The 20,152-nt window shown below is 36.9% G+C and overlaps 1 pseudogene; it reads left to right on the forward strand.

Moving 5' to 3' along the window:
• LOC144368925 (ATP-binding cassette sub-family A member 13-like) overlaps positions 1-20,152 on the forward strand; it is a 398,370-nt pseudogene that overhangs the window by 130,052 nt on the left and 248,166 nt on the right.

Consider the following 20,152-nt stretch of genomic DNA (forward strand, 5'->3'; position numbering starts at 1 on the left):
GAAGTGGAGGAGGACATGTCTTGTTAAAGACTCAGGGAATCCTTTATTCAGTTTCTTTGTGTTCTTTGCCCCATAGCAGCAACAGTAACCCCTCCCTTAAAATAGTATCACATTTCCAAATACTGGCATCTCATCTTTCCTGTTAGAAATTTATGAGCACAGCTGAAGCAATTGAGTCTCATGTAGGTTATCTGTCCCCAGGTCTCATGGCATCTACCTGGCTTTCATTCCAATTTTCTGATGCGCTATTAAGGCCCTTTCATTTAAAGCATTTCGTGAAGGACTCTGAATCAAGAGGCAGAAGCGGCTGCCATTTCCACTCTATTGGAAAGTCTGGCACATTTTCTTGTTTCCCTATCAGAGCTCAGATTCAGCAGCACTTCTTAACCTGAGGTGTGGACATTTGTTGCAGTATCTATGGTCATAACAGGGCAACGTACGTTTAGTGCCTGAGGACCAGAGATGCTAATTGTACAGTTCTCTATGGGATGAAGAATAATCCTCACCAAATCCCTAAACACCCTTATTTAGAATCACCACACGCTCTGCCTCTGATATATTATTTCAGTGCCTTCATTCATTTGTATACTTATTCCTCCATTCATTTGTTCAAAAGACATTTTTTTCTCCCTTATATTCACTGTAGACATGCATTTTTCAAGGGGCTGGAGGGATGCAGAAATGAGTAATACACAATTCTTGAGCTTAGGAAACTCATTGCTTAACACAGTAGGTAACATGGGTTCATAACTCTAAAAGAGACAAGAAAGGGAGAAAAACTGTTTGCATAGGTCCTGGGAGTGGCAAGAGTGGGTTAATCCTGATTGGTTCCAGGCCTTCACCCAGCAAACAAAACATAGAACTCCTTGACAAGGAGTCTGAATTACAGTTCTTAAATCTACCTCTTTACAAATGTTGGACCCTGGGAGTGAGTGTTGCTTTTTAAGGTTGTATAATCTTTTTTGAGCTTTTGGAGTCCCTTTAGAATATCAGACTTGGAATGATGAGAGAACCAGGGGTCCCCCCCCACCGCCAAAAAAAAGCCTTTAGTTTCCAGCTTTTTACTTGCTGGTTGCAGGATCTTGGGCCAGTGATTTGACAGTTTTGAATTTCCATCTCCTCCTCTTGAATGGGATGTTGATTGCTGATTTGCAACCTGTTTAGCTTGTAGTACACAGCAAATCATCTTGCTTGAGAGAAGCCCAGACTTGTGAAAGGACCACTGGAGGTGCTTTGAGCAGACTGGATGCTCCCAGTGGCAGCCTGTTCTGTTTTGGGCAGCTCTGTCAGAAAGTTCTTCCAACTTCTGATGCAGAAAGTCAGGATTGATTTGATGGTTTTGGATGGTTTTATATTTAGAGGTCTGGATGCATGTGGGCATCCTTCCCTCTCCCTGACTCTCCCGAGTGTGTTACAAAAAGTAGGAACATTAGAGAAAGAGCATCCAGGTTCCCCTTTGCTTATTGCTGGGGGAGTGCACATACTTCCATACATAGCTGCATGCTGCCTAAAATAAGCGCCAATGCTCCTTGCTCTCCTTTCTCCCAACCTCCCCTTCCCATCCAAGTCACAAATCACAACAAACAGCGGCTGTATTGAGGAAGGCCATGGAGGACGGAACTGACAAGCAGTGGGAAGAGTAGAAATCTGCTCTCTCATTTTTTCTGAAGGAGATGAAAAGGGGAAAGGTAGCGCTTAAGGAAGCAAGAGGCCAGGCACAGAAGTCTGATCTGTCTATAGCCATCCTGCAGCCCCATTCTGGGCTCCCCCAGGATTGATGGTGTTGGGGTGAAGGGAGAGAGGCAGGAGGAGAGGAATGAGCAGAGATGAGGTGGGAAGTGGGGAATGAAATTTGTCACCACCTCACATTTAAATCAAAGTCTGGCATCCTGACTGACAAGAACAAGAGCCAGTGTCTCTGTGTGGTTCTTCCTGTTGTACAGTTTTGATTCAACATGCTCATCACTTTTGTGTCTTTGAACTTGCTGGATGGTACTAATAGAAGCAAGCAACAGATGAAACAGGAGTAGCAAGGGTTATTTAAGTGTAAATCAAGGAGGTGCCAGCTGCACAAAAAGAAGTGGTGACAATTAAATGATTATGGAGATCAGAGTATCCTTTTAAAAAGCTTAAATACATAGGAGAGTTTAATTTTTCTAATCAGTGGAGTATTGCTGTTATATAAGTTTCAGAAGAAATACAAAGAAAATTCTGGAACATATTAGTTTGGTTCATGCTCCCCTGATAATAGGATAATCTTTTTTCTGAGGCCACTTAGACATCCCTGACTTTAATATGTTCTTTTTTTAAAAATATATTTTTTGATATTTTAGTTGTAGTTGGACACAATACCTTTACTTTATTTATTTATTTTTATGTGGTGCTGAGGATCGAACCCAGGTCCTTGCATGTGCTAGGCGAGTACTCTACCGCTGAGCCACAACCCCATCCCTAATATGTTCTTTTTATTGTTAGTTTTATAAATAAATTATTATCTAGCATGGAAAAATAGAAAAAAATACTTAATATTGTATTAGTCCATTTTCTGTTGTTCTAAAAATACCTGGGGCTGGGGATGTAAAAGAGGTGTCCTTAGCTCACAGTTTTGGAGGCTGAAAGCCCAAGATCTGTGGACCAGATAGGTTGGGCCTCTGGTGATAGCCCTGGCCCCCTGGCCCATGGCAGCATTACAACATGCTAGGGACTCTCACAGGGCAAGCATCAAAGGGCCTCCTCAGAACCTCTGCCCAGGGCAGAAGTGGGTGGAGCTAATCAGGTTGCTTTAAACATGAACCCCTTGCAATTATTAAAATTCCAGAGAGGGAATGAAGTAAAAAGTGAAATTCTTTCCCATTCCCAATTATCCCACCTTCTCTGACTTCCTTCCCTCTTTTCCTGTGGTTGCTTGGCTTTTACATATTCTTCTTTCATTTTTAAAATTCATTATGTACATAAATTATTTTACTCTTATTTTTATTTTTTTTAAAGAGCATTGTTGGATTTTCTTGATTCTTTTTTCTTTTCATTGTTTCCTTCATGTTTATCTTTTATTTTATATTCTTTCGATATATTATGTTGTTTATAACTTGAGACTAATTGTTAATGAATAATTTTAGTGCTTTTCCCTTAAATTTACGTGGTTATCTAAGAAGATGACTTTTTTTTTGATTAGTGATTTTACTGTGACCCATACTAACAGGCAGTTAAAAGTTTACTATTTTCTAGATATTTGTAGTATGAGTTTCTATTTTCTCTTTGATTCAATCTTCTTTTCACTTCCAAATGTAAATTCTCATGAACTTTCAAACATATGTAAAATGAGTCAGTTTCCTGATGGTAAGTAATATTAAAATTAAACTATTCCATGAGAGCATATTTTTTTTACCTATCAGATTAACAGAATCAAAATAGTTGCATCATGTTAAATTGTGAAATTCAGTTGCTAAATCCTCAGTCTTACATTGCAGTTAAAAACATTATCTTTATTATTTCCACTTTGTATTATGGCATTTTTTTTGTTCAACTCATATATAATCTACTTTTGTGATTGATTCATAGGCACTGACAAGAATTTATAATTTGCTATTTTTAAGGTTGGAAATTTAATTTGTGATAATTGTGCTTTCTTAGAATCTATCTTTAATTTATGCCGTATTGATCTGTGTTAGTGTTATGGCCCCTATTACTTGGATGTCGCTGTCTCTTTCCCATGGAGTTTGATTCTTGAACTTCAGTGCTCTGTGCCTTTGTGCATCACTATGTAGAACCGTGTTTTGGGTGTTATTTAATGCTTGAGGGTAGAATTCTAATTTTGATGATTTTAAAATGATGAACTCTGCATTTTTATTCATTTTTTAACTTCTTTTTCTCCCTTCCTCTCTGTACTTTCTTTCTTTTCTAGTTTACTTTTATTTATTTGGTATTTCCATTTGCTTGCTATGCCTTATGCCTTAATTATCCTTTCATTCAAAACCTTTCTAGAGTACTTTCTTTTAGCGCTCTCTCTCTCTCTCTCTCTCTCTCTCTCTCTCTCTCTCTCTCTCTCTCTTTCTCTCTCTCTGTTACCCCCTTCTCTTTCTCTCCTTCCTTCACTCTCCTGTCTCCCTACACCCTATCCAACATACACATCTTATAGTCTTCTGTCTTGTTTCTCATATACTTATTATTTGCTTTTAAACTAATATTTAGGTTTTGTTCCAATGGTTACCTTTATAGTTATAACTTTATATAAAGAATATCAACACTTTATTTGAGGAATAAAAAGAAGTATTTTATTTCATCATATACTTTCTTTTTTCCGCTCTATAATATTAGTTGATATTATTGTTTTACTTAATGTCATCTTCCCTATTGTTAAAGTCATTTATCTATATTCTGCATTTGCCAATATTTAAAAAAAAACAGCCTTTGGTTTTTGTCTTGAATGGACTAACTTTTCCTCTCTGATTCATTTCCCCTAGTCCTTCCATTTGTTTCTCATATTATTCTTACATTTAGGGAATATGACATTTCTAATCTATTTTGACACTTTAATTTACATTTTTGTTTTATTTTTTCTTTTACTGGAAAACATATTCACTGCTTATAATCAGCCCTTTCACTGTAATTTGCTAGTCCTAATGGGGTAAGCTGAAGTTGTCTTCTAGCACTTTCCTTAAGATGATCTAATAAGATAGTATAGTGTTCTCTTATCTGATTAAAACTCTTTAGAAGACATCTTGGCTGGATATGAATTTCCTCACACTTTCCTTAATGTCTTGGCCTTTAATGTTACTGTGAAGAATACTGAAGCCACCTTGATATTCTATCTCATATCTGATTTGTAATTCGGACTAGGTGCCAGTAACTTGAAAAGTAAATAAAGTTACTAGAATGTATTTCATCATTGACCATTCTGGAATGGTTTTCTGTGATATAGATGAATCTTAATGCACAGTTTATATTTTCTTTTATGGAACCCCTTATTGTATTTTAGCTTTACCAACTTGCTGTTTTACAATATTTTGTTTTTAAAATGATGTTATTACTACATTGTAATTATATATAACATTGCAATTCATTTTGACATAATCATACATGCACAGAATATAAATAGACCCACTTCAGTCCTCAGTACTTCCTCTTACCCTTCACTGCTTTCTTCTCCTGTTTTCCTTCTGATACTCTACTGGTCTTCCTTCCATTTACTTATAGAATTTTTAATTGTAGCTTTATAGGTACACATAAAGGGTTTATCAATTTAGATTATCATTTTAAAGAATCAATTCTTTATTGCATTTATCCATTGTATTGTCTTTTTATTCTCAATTTCACTAATTTTGGCTCCAATCTTAATTATTTTCTGCTTTCTACTAATTTTGGAATTAGCTTGTTCTTCTTTTTTTCTGAGGGCCTTTAGGAGCAACATTATATATATAATCTTTCTATTTTTTTTAATGTAGGTGCTTAATCGTATAAACTTTCCTCTTAGAACTGCCTTCATATGATCGCAGAGATTTTGATATGTTGTATCTCTGTTCTCATTTATTTCTAAGAAATTTTTATTTCTTCTGAATTTTTCTATGACCCTCATTCAGAAGTGCATTATTTAATCTCCATGTGTTAAAGTGATTTCTGTTTTTTATCTTGTTGATTTCTAAGTTCATTCCATTACAATCTAATAGGATGCAAGAAATTATCTCTCTTTTTTGGGTATTTTTTAAAACTTGCTTTTTGTCCTAAAATATGGTCAGTTTTAGAGAAAGTTCTATGTGCCACTGAGAAGAAAGTGAATTTGGTTGTTGATGAATAAAATATTCTCTATACATATCTGTTAAATGTATTTCATTAATAGTACTTTTTAATTCTGAAGAGTTCTTACTGAGTTTTATGTCTGGATGACCTATCAATTGGTAAAAGAGGTATGTTGAAGTTATCCATTATTACTGTACTATACTCTAATTTATCCTTTATGTGAGTACTATTTATTTTATGTACATAGGTGGGGTATAAATATTTACAATCATATCTTGTTATAGAATTATTTCCTTATATTGTGTGAAGTGAGCTTGTTTGTCTCTTCTGATTAATTTTGGATTGAAGTTTACTTTGTCTAATAGGAGAACAGCCATCCCTATTTGCTTTATTTCTCCATTTGCATTGTATTGCTTTTTCAGTCTTTTCATTTTTAGCCTATGGTGTCTTGTCTCTAAGGTTAGTCTCATGTAAACAACTTTTTTTTTTTGGTGCTTGGGGATTTGAACTCAGGGCCTCATACATGCCAGGCAAGCATTTCACCATTGAGCCACATCTTAGCCCATTAATGATTGTGTCTGTTTTTTTTAATATTCTACTAATCTATGACTTGATTGGAAAAATGAGAGCATTACATTCAGTGCTATTATAGAGAGGTTTTTTTTTTTTTTTTTTTTTTTTTTTTTTTTTTTTTGGTGGTGGTGCTGGGGATTGAACTCAGGGCTTTGTGCATGCTAGGCAAGCACTCTACCAACTAAGCTATTTCCCCAGCTCCCAAGAGATGATTTTATTGCTCTTCAATTCCCAACACTAGGAGAATACCAGATATTGGTGCACCCATTCAATTGTATCCTCTCTAGTTTCCAGTATCAGCACCACTTTGAGAGATGATCCTGAATTCTACTAACTACAATCACTTCAGAGTAAAGCCATGTGCAAAAATTCATGTGAAGTGTTTTCCACAGTTCCTGCAACCCAAGTAGAAAATCTTAGCAATGTTCTGGAATAGGTGGAGAAATTAGTCTTTAAAGATAGCAAAGCCACTTGGGGCTGAGAAGGGGAAAGAGAGAAAGATGGGGCAAAGAATAAAAACAAGGAAAAAAGAAATATAAAAAATAATAATATAAATCAAGGTAAAAAGAAGAAAAAGATGGGTGTGGAAATATTTGAGGCAGGAGCAGGTAACCCAAGAGGGGAAAGAAGAACTAAGAAGAACAAATACAAACCTGAGCTAGAAAAGAACAGAATGATTCCAGTTAATGCTTTAAAACATTAGAGGAAATGAAGTCAAATGTGTTGAGGGGATACTATTGAATAATAGGGGAACATTTATCAATTCAATATGAAAAGTAATATCTGTGAGATGAAAATTTACATTAGATTGGTTTATGATAATCCATGCCAACAAGAAGAAATTTCTTTTTTTCTTTATTTCATAATTCTTTTAAACTCTTTGTTTCCTTTAGTTGTATATCCCATAGCTATTTTCCACGTAGTTTGTCATATTGTTTTATGCAGTATCTATTTGCTCTGTGTCTCTTCCAGTTTTATCACTGTTTATCTGATCCAGTTTACATTTCACATCATTTTGGTACCTTACCCTCTCATCACTAAATTCTAGTAATTCTATTATATTAGATTCTCTCTCTCTCTCTCTCTCTCTCTCTCTCTCTTATTGACAAGAAACACAGGGAACAGAAGTTCATGTAACATAAACCCTTGAAGAAGAGAAACAAAACAGAAGGGAAGGAAGATGGTGGAGTGGGTCTAGGCAGAGGAACTTTCTTATTTGAATATTTAAAAGTTGATGACCCAAAATACTTTCAATATTTTTATCTGCTCCATGCCACCATCTTTTTTGCATGCATTTGTTAATAATTCTACAATTCTCAACCCCTTTTTATTGTGGTGGAGATAGCGTGCTAGATTTTTTGTTGCTGTGATTGTTGCTTATCTGGAAGGAATTGGAGATTCCTGACCTGGTGTCTGCAAGAAGTTCCTATTGATGTTGAGGACCAGGTGACATTAGTGGCTATGCAGCTTAAAGACTCTTTTTTTTTTTTTTTTAGAATTTTTTTTTAAGAGAGAGAGACAGAGAGAGAGAGAGAGAAAGAGAAAGAGAGAGAGAGAGAATTTTTTAATATTTATTTTTCAGTTTTTGGTGGACACAACATCTTTATTTTATTTTTATGTGGTGCTGAGGATCGAACCCAGTGCCCCACGCATGCCAGGCAAGCACGCCACAGCTTAAGCCACATACCCAGCACCCCCGCCTTTGCCTTTTTCTTTTTTAAAGAATCTTCTGTTCTATTCTTCTGAAAAGAGGGTCCAGGGGTGGGTGGCTTCTCACACTTTCCACTTAATGTGCTTCTTGACACCCACGTACCACCTGCTGCTGTGCCCATTTCCCCTTGGGGTGAACCACTTTTGAGAAGTGTATTTTTGATAGCAGAGGTGGTTTGCTTCTGAAATCTCTGTAATTTACGTTTCTGTGTGGTTCAAATATTTGGGGGTCTCTTTCAAACATGTAACAAAACTACAATATATTTTTTCCCCATCCTCCTGTTGATTTTTGGACTAGTTCACACAAGTAGATAAAAAGGCTGCATTGTAATATCTCATGTCTTATCATCTCTCATCTCCAGTTTTTCATAATATCCTCTTTCTACCGAATGTCCTCCATCAGGTATGTGTGTGCAGAGTGTTTGATCTTGCTTTGGAACCTGAGGCAGTTGTTGCAGAATTCTCAGGTTCTGGTTGGTCCAATTCCAAGCCTCTGGTATCTTTTTTCTTGACACAGTGTCAAGGGTCCACAGGGTCCACAACATGGAATTCTAACCAAAATGACTGTAGTATCTTAGGTAAGATTTAGACAAGATACCCATTGATTCTTTCAAAAGATTTGAGGTAATGAAAGAATAGAGTTCAATAGCTCTACCTCTACTGGCCATTAAGTAAAAAAGAGGAAGTTCATGAACAAACTTTTTCAACCCCTAAGTAAACTCAGTATTAGTTATTTTCAAATTTACAGGTTCTCTGAGTTTCTTCTTTGTGGTAAATTGTGTTACTGTGCTAGAATAGATGTCATTTGTTGAATGTGTAAGTGGATATATTCATGGTGCTTCCTGTCATGGATCTCCACCTGCTCTGAACAGTACAAAAGTGATTATTAGACAATTCCAGAAAAACCACAAAACAGAAAATCTGAAACACTGTATCATCTATACACAGTCACTGTATAATGTACAAGTTATCCACGTAAAAATGTGATTCTCTATGCCAGATTTAGGCCCAGGCATTGGCCTGGACCACCATCGCCCACCTGTGTGGGAGCCCAGGCCCAGCTTAGGCCCAGGTCTACCTTCCGACTGGCAGACCTATGCTGGAGCTCAGAACCCTGCCTGCCAACTGGCAGACCTACTCTGTATCCCAGGCCCAGGCCATCACCATAGCCCTCCCCATGTAATAGCCTCCACTTTGTGACAACAGAGGCCTAGAAGCAGCTGCATCTTGAAAGAGACATCCCAAGGCCAGTGTAAGGCCCACCCTTTCAGCCCCATCTCTGAAAGGGGTTGCATTCATCTTGGGGCACCTCCATTGCTGCTCAAGTTACCTCTGCTATTGCTGCCACCATCTTAAGTTGCAGTCCCTGGGGGACACAGGCAGGGTCAGGAAGCCCAACACCAAAGTGAGGTACAGATAATCTGCATAGACACTACAAAATTCTAGGGTAGAAACTGTAATATCTCAGATCTGCACTGGAAGAAAGGAAGACACATAGACAACATGAAAAAACAAAAGAAGAAAGTGCCCCAAACAAACCAGGATACTACAATAATATAATCCATAGACAGCAAGGTTGATGAAATGTCAGAGAAGGAGGTCAGAATATACATAATTGAAATGATCTGTGAATTAAAGAATGACCAAATGAACAAATACAGGTAAAAATTGATCACTCCAACAAGGAGATAAGAGAGCAAATACAGGCAACCATTGATCATACCAATAAAGAGATAAGGAAGCAAATACAGGTAGCAAAAAATTACTTTAAGAAAGAGATAGAGATTCTGGGGGAAAAACAATCATAAATCCTTGAAATGAATAAAACAATAAACCAAATAAAAAACTCAATAGAAAGTATTACCAACAGACTAGATCACCTGGAAGACAGAACATCAGATAATTAAGACAGAGTATACAACCTGGAAAATAAAGTTGATCACACAGTGAAGATGGTGAGAAACTATTAACAGAGCATCCAAGAATTATGGGATAGCATAAAAAGACCAAATCCAAGATTTTTGGGGATAGAGGAAGACACAGAGATTCAAACCAAAGGAATGCACAATCTCTATGAGATATCAGAAAATTTCCCAAGCATGAAGAATGAATTGGAAAATTGAATACAAGATACTTACCGGACACCAAAAGTACAAAATTACAACAGATCTACACCAAAGCACATTATAATGAAAATGCCTAGTATACAGAATAAGGATAGAATTTTAAAGGCCGCAAGAGAGAGGAATCAGATCACATATAGGGGGAGACCAATTGGTAACTCAGTAGATTTTTTTCAATCTAGACCCTCAAAGCCAGGAGATCATGGAATAACAAATACAAAGCTCTGAAAGAAAATGGATGCCAGCCAAGAATTTTATATCCAGCAATATTAAGCTTCATATTTGATGATGAAATAAAAACGTTTCATGATAAAAAAAAAAGTTAAAAGAATTTATAGTGAGAAAGCCTGCACTACAGAGCATCTTCAGCAAAATATTCCAGGAGGAGGAAATGAAAAACAACAATGAAAATCAGCAAGGGGAAGAATTCACTGAAGGAAAAGCCAATCAAAGGAGAAACCAAGTCCAGTTAAAAACCAATATATATATATATATATCTGGGAATACCAATCATATTTCAATAATAACCTTGAATGTGAGTGGCCTAAACTCATCAAACTGACAGATTGGATAGAAAAAAGACCCAACAATATGGTGCCTTCAAGAGACTCATCTCACAGGAAAAGACAGCCACAGACTGAATGTGAAAGGGTGGAAAAAAACATACCACTCACATGGACTATATAAACAAGCAAGAGTTTCCATCCTCATATCAGATAAAGTAGACTTTAAATCAAAGCTAGTGAAAAGGGATAAAGAAGTACATTTCATACTGCTTAAGGGATTCATTCAAAAAGATATAACAATTATAAATTTTCTATCTCCCAAACAATGGGGCATCTATGTATGTCAAACAAACCCTTCTCAAATACAAGAACCAAATAGACCACAACACAATAATACTGGGTGACTTTAATATACCTCTCTCACCACTGGATATATCTTCTAAACAAAGAAACTATAGAACTGAATAATACACTCAATAATTTGGACTTAACAGACATATATAGAATACTTCATCCATCAATGAGAGAATACACTTTCTTCTTAGCAGCACATGGATCCTTCTCCAAAATAGACCATATGTTATGCCACAAAGCAAGACTTAGCAAACACACAAAAAAATTAGAGATACTACCCTGAATTATATTTGATCACAATGGAGTGAAATTAGAAATCAATGATAAAATTAAAAAGAGAAGCTACTACAACACCTGGAGACTAAACAATATGCTATTGAGTGATGCATAGCTGGCAGAAGACATTAGGGAGGAGACAAAAAAATTCGTAGAGGTAAATGAGAACTCTGCTACAACTTACCAAAATCTCTGGGACACTATGAAGGCAGTGCTAAGAGGAAAGTTCAATACATTAAGCTCATTCATTAAAAGAAGAAAAAGTCAACAAATACCTGACATTACATTTCAAAGCTCTAGAAAAAGAAGAACAAACCAACACCCAACATAGTAGAAGACAGGAAATAATTACAGTCAGCTGAGAGGGAATTCAATGAAATTGAAACAAAAGAAATAATTCAAAAAATTGACACAACCAAAAGCTGGTTCTTTGAAAAAATAAATAAAATTAACAAACACTTAGCCACCCTAATGAAAAGAAGGAAGGAGAAAACTCAAATTATTAAATTTTTTGATGGAAAAGGAAATATCATGACAGACACTATTGAAATACAGAAGACAATTAGAAACTATTTGAAAATTTATACTCCAGTAAAATAGAAAGCCTTGAAGACACCGATAACTTTTTAGAGCCATATGATCAACCCAGACTTAGTCAAGAGGACATACACAATTTAAACAGATCAATTACAAGTAAGGAAATAGAAGACACAATCAAAAGTCTACCAACCAAGAAAAGCCCAGGACCAGAGGAATTCACAGCTAAGTTCTACAAGATCTACAAAGAAGAATTAATACCAATACTCCTCAAAGTATAGGAAAGGAAGGAACCCTTAAAAAACTTATTCTATGAAGCTAGTATCATCCTGATACCAAAACCAGGCAGAGATATATCAAAGACAGAAAATTTCAGACTAATACCCTTGATCAATATTGATGCAAAAATTCTCAATAAAATTCTGGCAAATTGAATACAAAATATATTTTAAAATAGTGCACCATGATCTAGTGGGGTTTATTACAGAGATGTGTGAGATTGGTTCAAAATATGGAAATCAATAAATATAATTCATCAAATCAATAGATTTAAAAATAATAATCATATGATTATGTCAATTGATGCAGAGAAAGCATTTGACACTGTACAGCACCTTTCATGTTCAAAACATTAGATAAATTAGGGATAGTAGAAACATACCTCAACATTGTAAAAGCAATCTATGCTAAACTCAAGGCCAACATCATTCTAAATGGAGAAAAATTGGAAGAATTCCCTCTAAAAACTGAAATAAGACAAGGATGCCCTCCTTTACCAGTTCTATTCAACATAGTCCTTGAAATTCTAGCCAGAGCAATTAGACAAAATAAAAAGATTCAAATAGGAAAAGAAGAACTCAAACTATCATTATTTGTTGACACCTTGATTCTAAATTTAGAAGATCCAAAAAAACTCCACCAGAAAACTTCTAGAATTAATTAATGCATTCAGCAAAGTAGCAGGATATAAAATCAATACACATAAATCGAATGCATTTCTATATATCAGTGATGAATCCTCTGAAAGAGAAATTAGGAAAACTTTTTTGCATGGTGAGAGAAAGGAGTTCAATTTCATTTTGTTGCATATGGATTTCCAGTTTTCCTAGCATATTTGTGGAAGATGCTGTCTTTTCTCCAGTGAATGTTTTTGCCACGTTTGTCTACTATAATTGTAATTTTGTGGGTTAGTCTATATGTCCTCTATTCTGTACCATTGGTCTATTGGCCTATAAAACTTAACTCAAAATAGATCAAGGACCTAGGAATTAAACCAGAAGAAATAGAAGAAAAAGTAGGCCCTAATCTTCATCATGTAGGATCAGGCCCCAATTTCCTTAATAAGATTCCTATAGCACAAGAATTAAAAACAAGAATCAATAAATGGGATGGATTCAAACTAAAAAGTTTTTTCTCAGCAAGGAAACAATCTGTGAGGTGAACAGAGAGCCTACATCTGGGAGCAAATTTTTTCCCCTCACACATCAGATAGAGCACTAATCTCTAGGGTATATAAAGAACTCAAGAAGCTAAGCATACACACACACAAACACACACACAAACACACACACACACACAAACAAAATAACAAAAAAACAAATAACCCAATCAATAAATGGGCCAAGGACCTGAAGAGAGACTTCTCAGAAGAGGATATAAAATCCATCAACAGATATATGAAAAAATGCTCATCATTTCTAGCAATCAGAGTAATGCAAATCAAAACTATTCTAAGATATCATCTCACTCCAGTCAGAATGGCAACTATTATGAAGACAAACAACAAGTGTTGGCAAGGATGTGAGGAAAAAGGTACACTCATACATTGCTGGTGGGACTGCAAATTGGTGCAGCCAATTTGGAAAGCAGTATGGAACTTGGAAATCTAGGAATGGAACCACCATTTGACCCAGCTATTCCTCTTCTTGGACTGTACCCAAAGGACTTAAAAACACCAAACTACCAGGGACACAGCCACATCAATATTTATAGCAGCACAATTCACAATAGCTAAACAGTGGAGCCAACCTAGATGTCCTTCAGTGGATGAATGGATAAAAAAAAATGTGGCATTTATACACAATGGGAATATTACTCAGCATTAAAAAAGAACAAAATCATGGCATTTGCAGGTAAATGGATGGCATTGGAGAAGATAATGCTAAGTGAAGTCAGCCAATCCCCAAAAAACAAATGCTAAATGTTTTCTCTGAAATAAGGAGGGTGACTCATAGTAGGGTAGGGAGGGAAAGCATGGGAGGATTAGATGAATTCTAGATAGGGAAGAGGGGTAGGAGGGAAAGGGAGGGGGAAGGGGATTAGTAAGGATGGTGGAATGTCTTGGTCATCATTATACAAAGTACATGTATGAAAACTTGATTTGAATGTCAACATACCTTATATACAAACAGAGATAAGAAAAATTGTGGTATATATGTGTGTTAAGAATTGTGATGCAAAAAAATACATGTATAATGGCATAAATTGACATGAACATACTTTATATACAGAGATATGAAAAATTGTGCTCTATATGTGTAATAAGGATTGTAATGCATTCCACTGTTGTGTATTTACAAAAATAATAAAATAAAAAAGAAATTAGGAAAACTACCCCATTCACAATATCCTCAAACAACAACAACAACAACAACAACAACAAAATCTTGGGAATCAACAAAAGAAGTGAAAGACCTCTACAGTAAAAACTATAGAACACTAAAGAAAGAAATTGAAGAAGACCTTAGAAGATGGAAAGATCTTCCAAGCTCTTGAATAGGCAAAATTAAAATTGTAAAAATGGCCATACTACCCAAAGCAGTAGACAGATTTAATGTGATTCAAATTAAAATCCCATCGTCATTCTTAATAGAAATAGAAAAAGCAATCATGAAATTCATTTGGAAAAATAAGAGACCCAGAATTGCCAAAGCAATCCTTATCAAGAAGAGTGAAGCAAGGAGGCATCACAATGCCAGACCTTAAACTATACTACAGAACAATAGTAACAAAACCAGCAAGGTATTGGCACCAAAATAGACACATAGACCAATGGTACAGAATAGGGGACACAGAAACAAACCCACATAAATACAGTTATCTCATACTAAACAAAGGCGCCAAAAACATACACTGAAGAAAACATAGCCTCTTCAACAAATGGTACTGGGAAAACTGAAAAGTTATATGCAACAAAATGAAACTAAACCCCTATCTCTCACTATGCACAAAACTCAACTCAGAGTTCACCAAGGACCTAGGAATTGGTCCAGAGATCCTGTGAATAATAGAGGAAAAAGTAGGTCTAAATCTTCATTATGTAGGATTAGGCACTGACTTCTTTAACAAGACTCCTAAAGCACAATAAATAAAGTCAAGAATTAATAAATGAGATGGATTCAAGCTACAAAGCTTCTTAGCAAAAAGAAACAATCAGGTGAAAAGACAGCCTACATTTGGCGAGCAAATTTTTGCCCCATGTATGTCAGATAGGGCACTAATCTCCAAGATATATAAAGAACTCAAAAAACTTAACACCAAAAAAAAAAAAAACCCAAACAACCCAACGAATAATGAGATAAGGAGCTGAACAGACACTCTCAGAATAACATATAATTTCAATCAACAAATATATGAAAAAATTGTTCAACATCTCTAGTAATTAGAGAAATGCAAATCAAAACTAAGATTTTATCTCATGCCAGTCAGAATGGCAGTTATCAAGAATAGAGACAATAGTAGATGTTGGTGAGGATGTGGGGGAAACGGCACACTCAAACATTGCTGGTGGGAATTCAAATTGGTGCAACCAATCTAGAAAGCATTATGGAAATTCCTTAGAAAATTGGAATGAAACCACCATTTGACCCAGCTATCCCACTCTTTGGTCTATACCCAAAGACTTAAAATCAGCATACTGTAGTCATGCAGCCACATCAAGGTTTATAGCAGATCAATTTACAATAGTTAAGATGTGGAAGCACTCCTAGATGCCCTTCAATAGATGAATGGATAAAGAAACTGTGGTATATATACACAATGGAATATTACTCCGCATTAAGAGAGAATAAAATTATGGCATTTTCAGGTAAATGGATAGAGTTGGAGAACATCATGCTAAGCGGAGTAAGCCAATCCCCCAAAACCAGAGGCTGAATGTTCTCTTTGATAAATGGATGCTGATTCATAATAGGGGGAGGGGGATGGGAAAAATGGAGGAACTTTGGGCAAAAGAGAGGGTGGGGAGGGGAAGGAACATGGGGGGGGCAAGAAAGATGGTGGAATGAGATGAACATCACTACCCTAGGTACATGTATGACAACACATATGGTATGACGCTACATTGTGTACAATCCAAGAAATGAAAAGTTGTGCTGCAATGTGTAAAATTAACCAAAAAAGAGAAGAAAAAAAAAAGCTTTTTTAGTATATGGTGCCATAGTTATAGAATCCATAAAAGTCAGTGTCAAATGTACATTGTAAAATTTTTACTTGAACACTTGACACAAACAAGTGAACTTCTAGAACTCAAGTAGGTGTTAGAGTCTTCATTGAACTCCTCCACTGAAAGTTTCCATCTGCCTCTGACCCAGAATATTTACCAGGATGGAAGTGGGAACTCTCTGTGGGGCTGTGAGCTGTGCCCTGGCCAGTTACCCTTCCCCCTTCCCCCAGCCTTTCCCCATGTTTTCCTGCTGTCTTTATCTTCATATACTTCATTCCTTTTGAAAAAATACCTTTTTTTGTTTAAGGTTTACAGTGACTGCTGATTATAAATGTTACATAATTCATGTGTGTTATATATTTTTATATCTATATAGATAAAGAGAAAAGTCCAAATAAAGAAATCAAAGTTAAATAAGATTCCAGAATTTAGAAAAAAATTACTATCTTAATTGGATGGTTTAACACTGTTCTAGAATACTCCTGGGCATATGCACAATTATGCAAATATAGGTAGCTAGATATTTACCATTTTACATGGTCTGGTGTCCTGGTATTTCATGCAATAACGTTGTAGGCTTCTTTCCACATCAATAAAACTAACTCTGCCTTATTAAAAAAAAAGTGTGGTTCTCCAACAGCCCAGAACAATTGTCGTAAGCAGAAAAGTGAGTAAAAACAAAAGTTAATTCCCTTTTTCATTTGTTCATTAATAAAGTTTGGCTCAGTGGGAAACTGTCCCCTATCACCTGAGCCTCTAGCATGGGAGGCTGGCACAGGTTGAGAGAGCAGCTTCCATGTTGTAGTGAATGCCTTGAAGGAGAAGTCTGATGGGACCTTGGAGACCATCACTGCAGGGACCCATTGGAACTCTTCCCTTTTCTAGGGTCATCATCTGTAATGGCTCCCTTGTCTCCTGTTCAGATGGTCATTCCTGCTATAATGTCCCCACTCCTCTCTCCAGAGGGTTCCCTGACCTCCGGAATTAATTGTTTAACAGTTAAACAGTCCATTGTTTGTGTTAAATTTAGTGTTTCCTTCTTAAAAACCATACTCCTAATTTTATCACCTCACTGTTTCCCCCTCTCCTTTTCTTTGAATCCATTCTTGGTATCCCCCTTGTTAATCTGCTAAAATCTAGAACTTACCTTGACATGGGGAAGTCCCTGCATTATCTGGCCCCAGCTGGTGCTCAAATTCCATAGCCTGCTAATTCAGGATGGTTTGTCTGCACCTGGTTGGGTTGTGTCTGCTCCGACCTCTGTCCCTGGCACTTTCCTCTCGTCACCAGAAGCCACCTCCCTATGGATACCCATGTGACTCATTTCTTCAATTTATCTGCGCTTTGCTTAAATATTTCTTCCATGGTGACCTTGCCTAATGCCCCTGTCTAAAAATTCATCCCTTTTATTGTTTGTAACAACTGCTGCTTTCCTCCTCATAGCATTGATCACTTCCTGACTCCATTTGACAAATCTCTTCGTTTATTGGTTGATTTTATGTCCCCTGCCATATGTTAGAATGAGGGAGTCTTTAATGGTAGGGCCTCTTTCTGTATGGTTCATGTATATATCGTAGGCCCATTAATATGGTTTGCACCTTTGGTTGGTTTCAGTGATGGATAGTTAATGTGTGAATCTAGAGCTCACTTTGGCATGGGAAGACAGAGAACCCAGCAGTTACCCCAGGATTGGGGTTAAAATGTCCACATTTAAGGGATAGGTACAGGAGAAGTTGTTAGTGGGGAGACTGAGAAGCTGCCTAGCAGTGGTGGAAAGCCAAGTGTTGTTCTGAAAGCTAAGAGGGGTGAGGGAAGGAAGGAACGGGCCGTGTGGCCAGTGTTATCAAACACAGCTGGGCAGGCAGGAAGGAAAGGTGTTGAAAACTTCTTACTGGATTTAGGGACATGACCTAAATGGTGTCCTTGTCGTGTATTAGAAATGGAGCCCCGTTAGAATATTTTGAAAAGTGAATGTTGGAGAAATAGGGAGATGTTTATTTACCAGTTTTTGCATATTTTATAAACAATTACCTATAATCAATTGCTGTCATTGATTGAGGAGAGAAAATGGTTGGTCCCAATTAAAGTGGAAGAAATTGAAGTCATAGAACAATGACCTCTTTCCTTCCTCTGAGTTGTGCTGTCTATAGCAGGTGTCAGAAGATTGGGTTGGGCTGTGGCTACTTGAGGGACCTCAAATTAGTTGTGTCTTGGATTCCACCTCTTGGGTTCCCCTCTTCCTCCAGGAGAAGTTCTTTTCTGCTGTCCTTTAATAAACTTCTGTTTTCCACTCTGAAAAAAAAAATTAGTTATGTCTCCTGCATGGGTCTCCTTCATGCATTTGTATACCTTCAAAGCAGAAACACTAGTCACAGCAGCCCTACCTAAATCCTAGGCCTGTTGAGACCTTGCTCTTGGAGGCGCATGATTTGTAAGATGACTTTAAAAAGCTCAGATGGGTGCAGTACTCATGAATAATTTCTCTTGCCCTCAATTGCTGACTGAATATGCCCTTACAGATTCTTGAACAACGTCGGTTTCTTTTTCCCTCTGATAATGATGTTGACTTGGATGGTATCCGTGGCCAGCATGGTCCGAAAACTGGTTTATGAGCGGGAGATCCAGATAGAAGAGGTAAATGGCCTTAACCTTGCTTGTGAGACTTTGGAAATGAATCCTGGGCTGTGACTTGCTCAGGCCTTTCTGTTTTGCCTCTCTCTTCTCAGCTGGGCCTCCTAGGTATGGTCCCACTGCATCCCTATTGTAGGAACATCAGGTTATGTTGAAGTCTGAAGTGCTGCCAGATTTTAACAGATATTTCTTATTGAGATGGAAGAAAACCAAAGAAGAACCATATGACACTGAAAGATCAAATCCAGCATTGCTCACTTAGCGACTTTCATAAAAATTAGAAAGACTTAACAGCAGACTTTCCTCCTTAATCTGTCATTAGAACTCTGTGCGAAGGCCTTGAATTTTTGTCCTGATATTGCTGCAACTTGAAACCATCAGACTTAAAGAATGAAAGATGATAAAAGTATCTGGTGAAGACGTGACTGTCTGTTGATTTCTGAAGAGCAGTGAGAACAGTCATGAGAGGTGCACGTCATTGACTTATTGAGTATTTATTAATTTGCAGAAATAATGTGTTGAAGTTAAATGTACTGTTCTTCAAATTTGACACATGATGCAGAGCACTTGCATCCCTGTTTAGCATTTTCCCATTTACTATCTATCTACTCATGAGTGTTTCTCCTCCACCACTGAGTATCCACTTGCTGGGCTCCCTGCTGCCACCAGCCAGCTGGCCAGCCAGAGTGTGTCTGAGAGGCACGTGTACTCCTTCCACACTCATCAGCACCATGCCCAAAGATAACACAATACAATTGGTGAGAAAAGAGTAGTTTCATGGAAGAATTGCTTTATCTGTATTACTTCAACCAGGGGTATTTTGAAAAACATATTTTCTAAAACAGGCAACAGGCAGTGATCCTCCAAATTAAGGTGCGTAAGCACCAGTGTTTCTTTCCTTTCTCTTTGTCCTTATTAAAAGAGAGAGAGAGAGAGAGAGAGAGAGAGAGAGAGAGAGAGAGAGAGAGAGAGAGAGAGAACAAACTAACACAAATGAAATGCAAAATGAACAAAAGTGAAAACAAAGATAATAAACCCTCAGTAAACACAAAAACATAATGGGACTGTAGTTCACCAAACTTGAGGTCTAAGCCACCTGCCCCTACCCATTGAAGCTCTGTTCTCACTGGTGAGATTGTTTTAATGTCTGAGTTTCAGTTCTCCCCTGAAGCAGTAAAGACCTACTTTGTAAGGTGCTCATGAAAATCACATGCTGAGCTCTGGATCAAAGTGCCCTTTCTAGGGCTGAATTTGCAAGTCATGCC

Source organism: Ictidomys tridecemlineatus, chromosome 12, assembly GCF_052094955.1.
Source record: "Ictidomys tridecemlineatus isolate mIctTri1 chromosome 12, mIctTri1.hap1, whole genome shotgun sequence".
NCBI lineage: Eukaryota > Metazoa > Chordata > Mammalia > Rodentia > Sciuridae > Ictidomys > Ictidomys tridecemlineatus.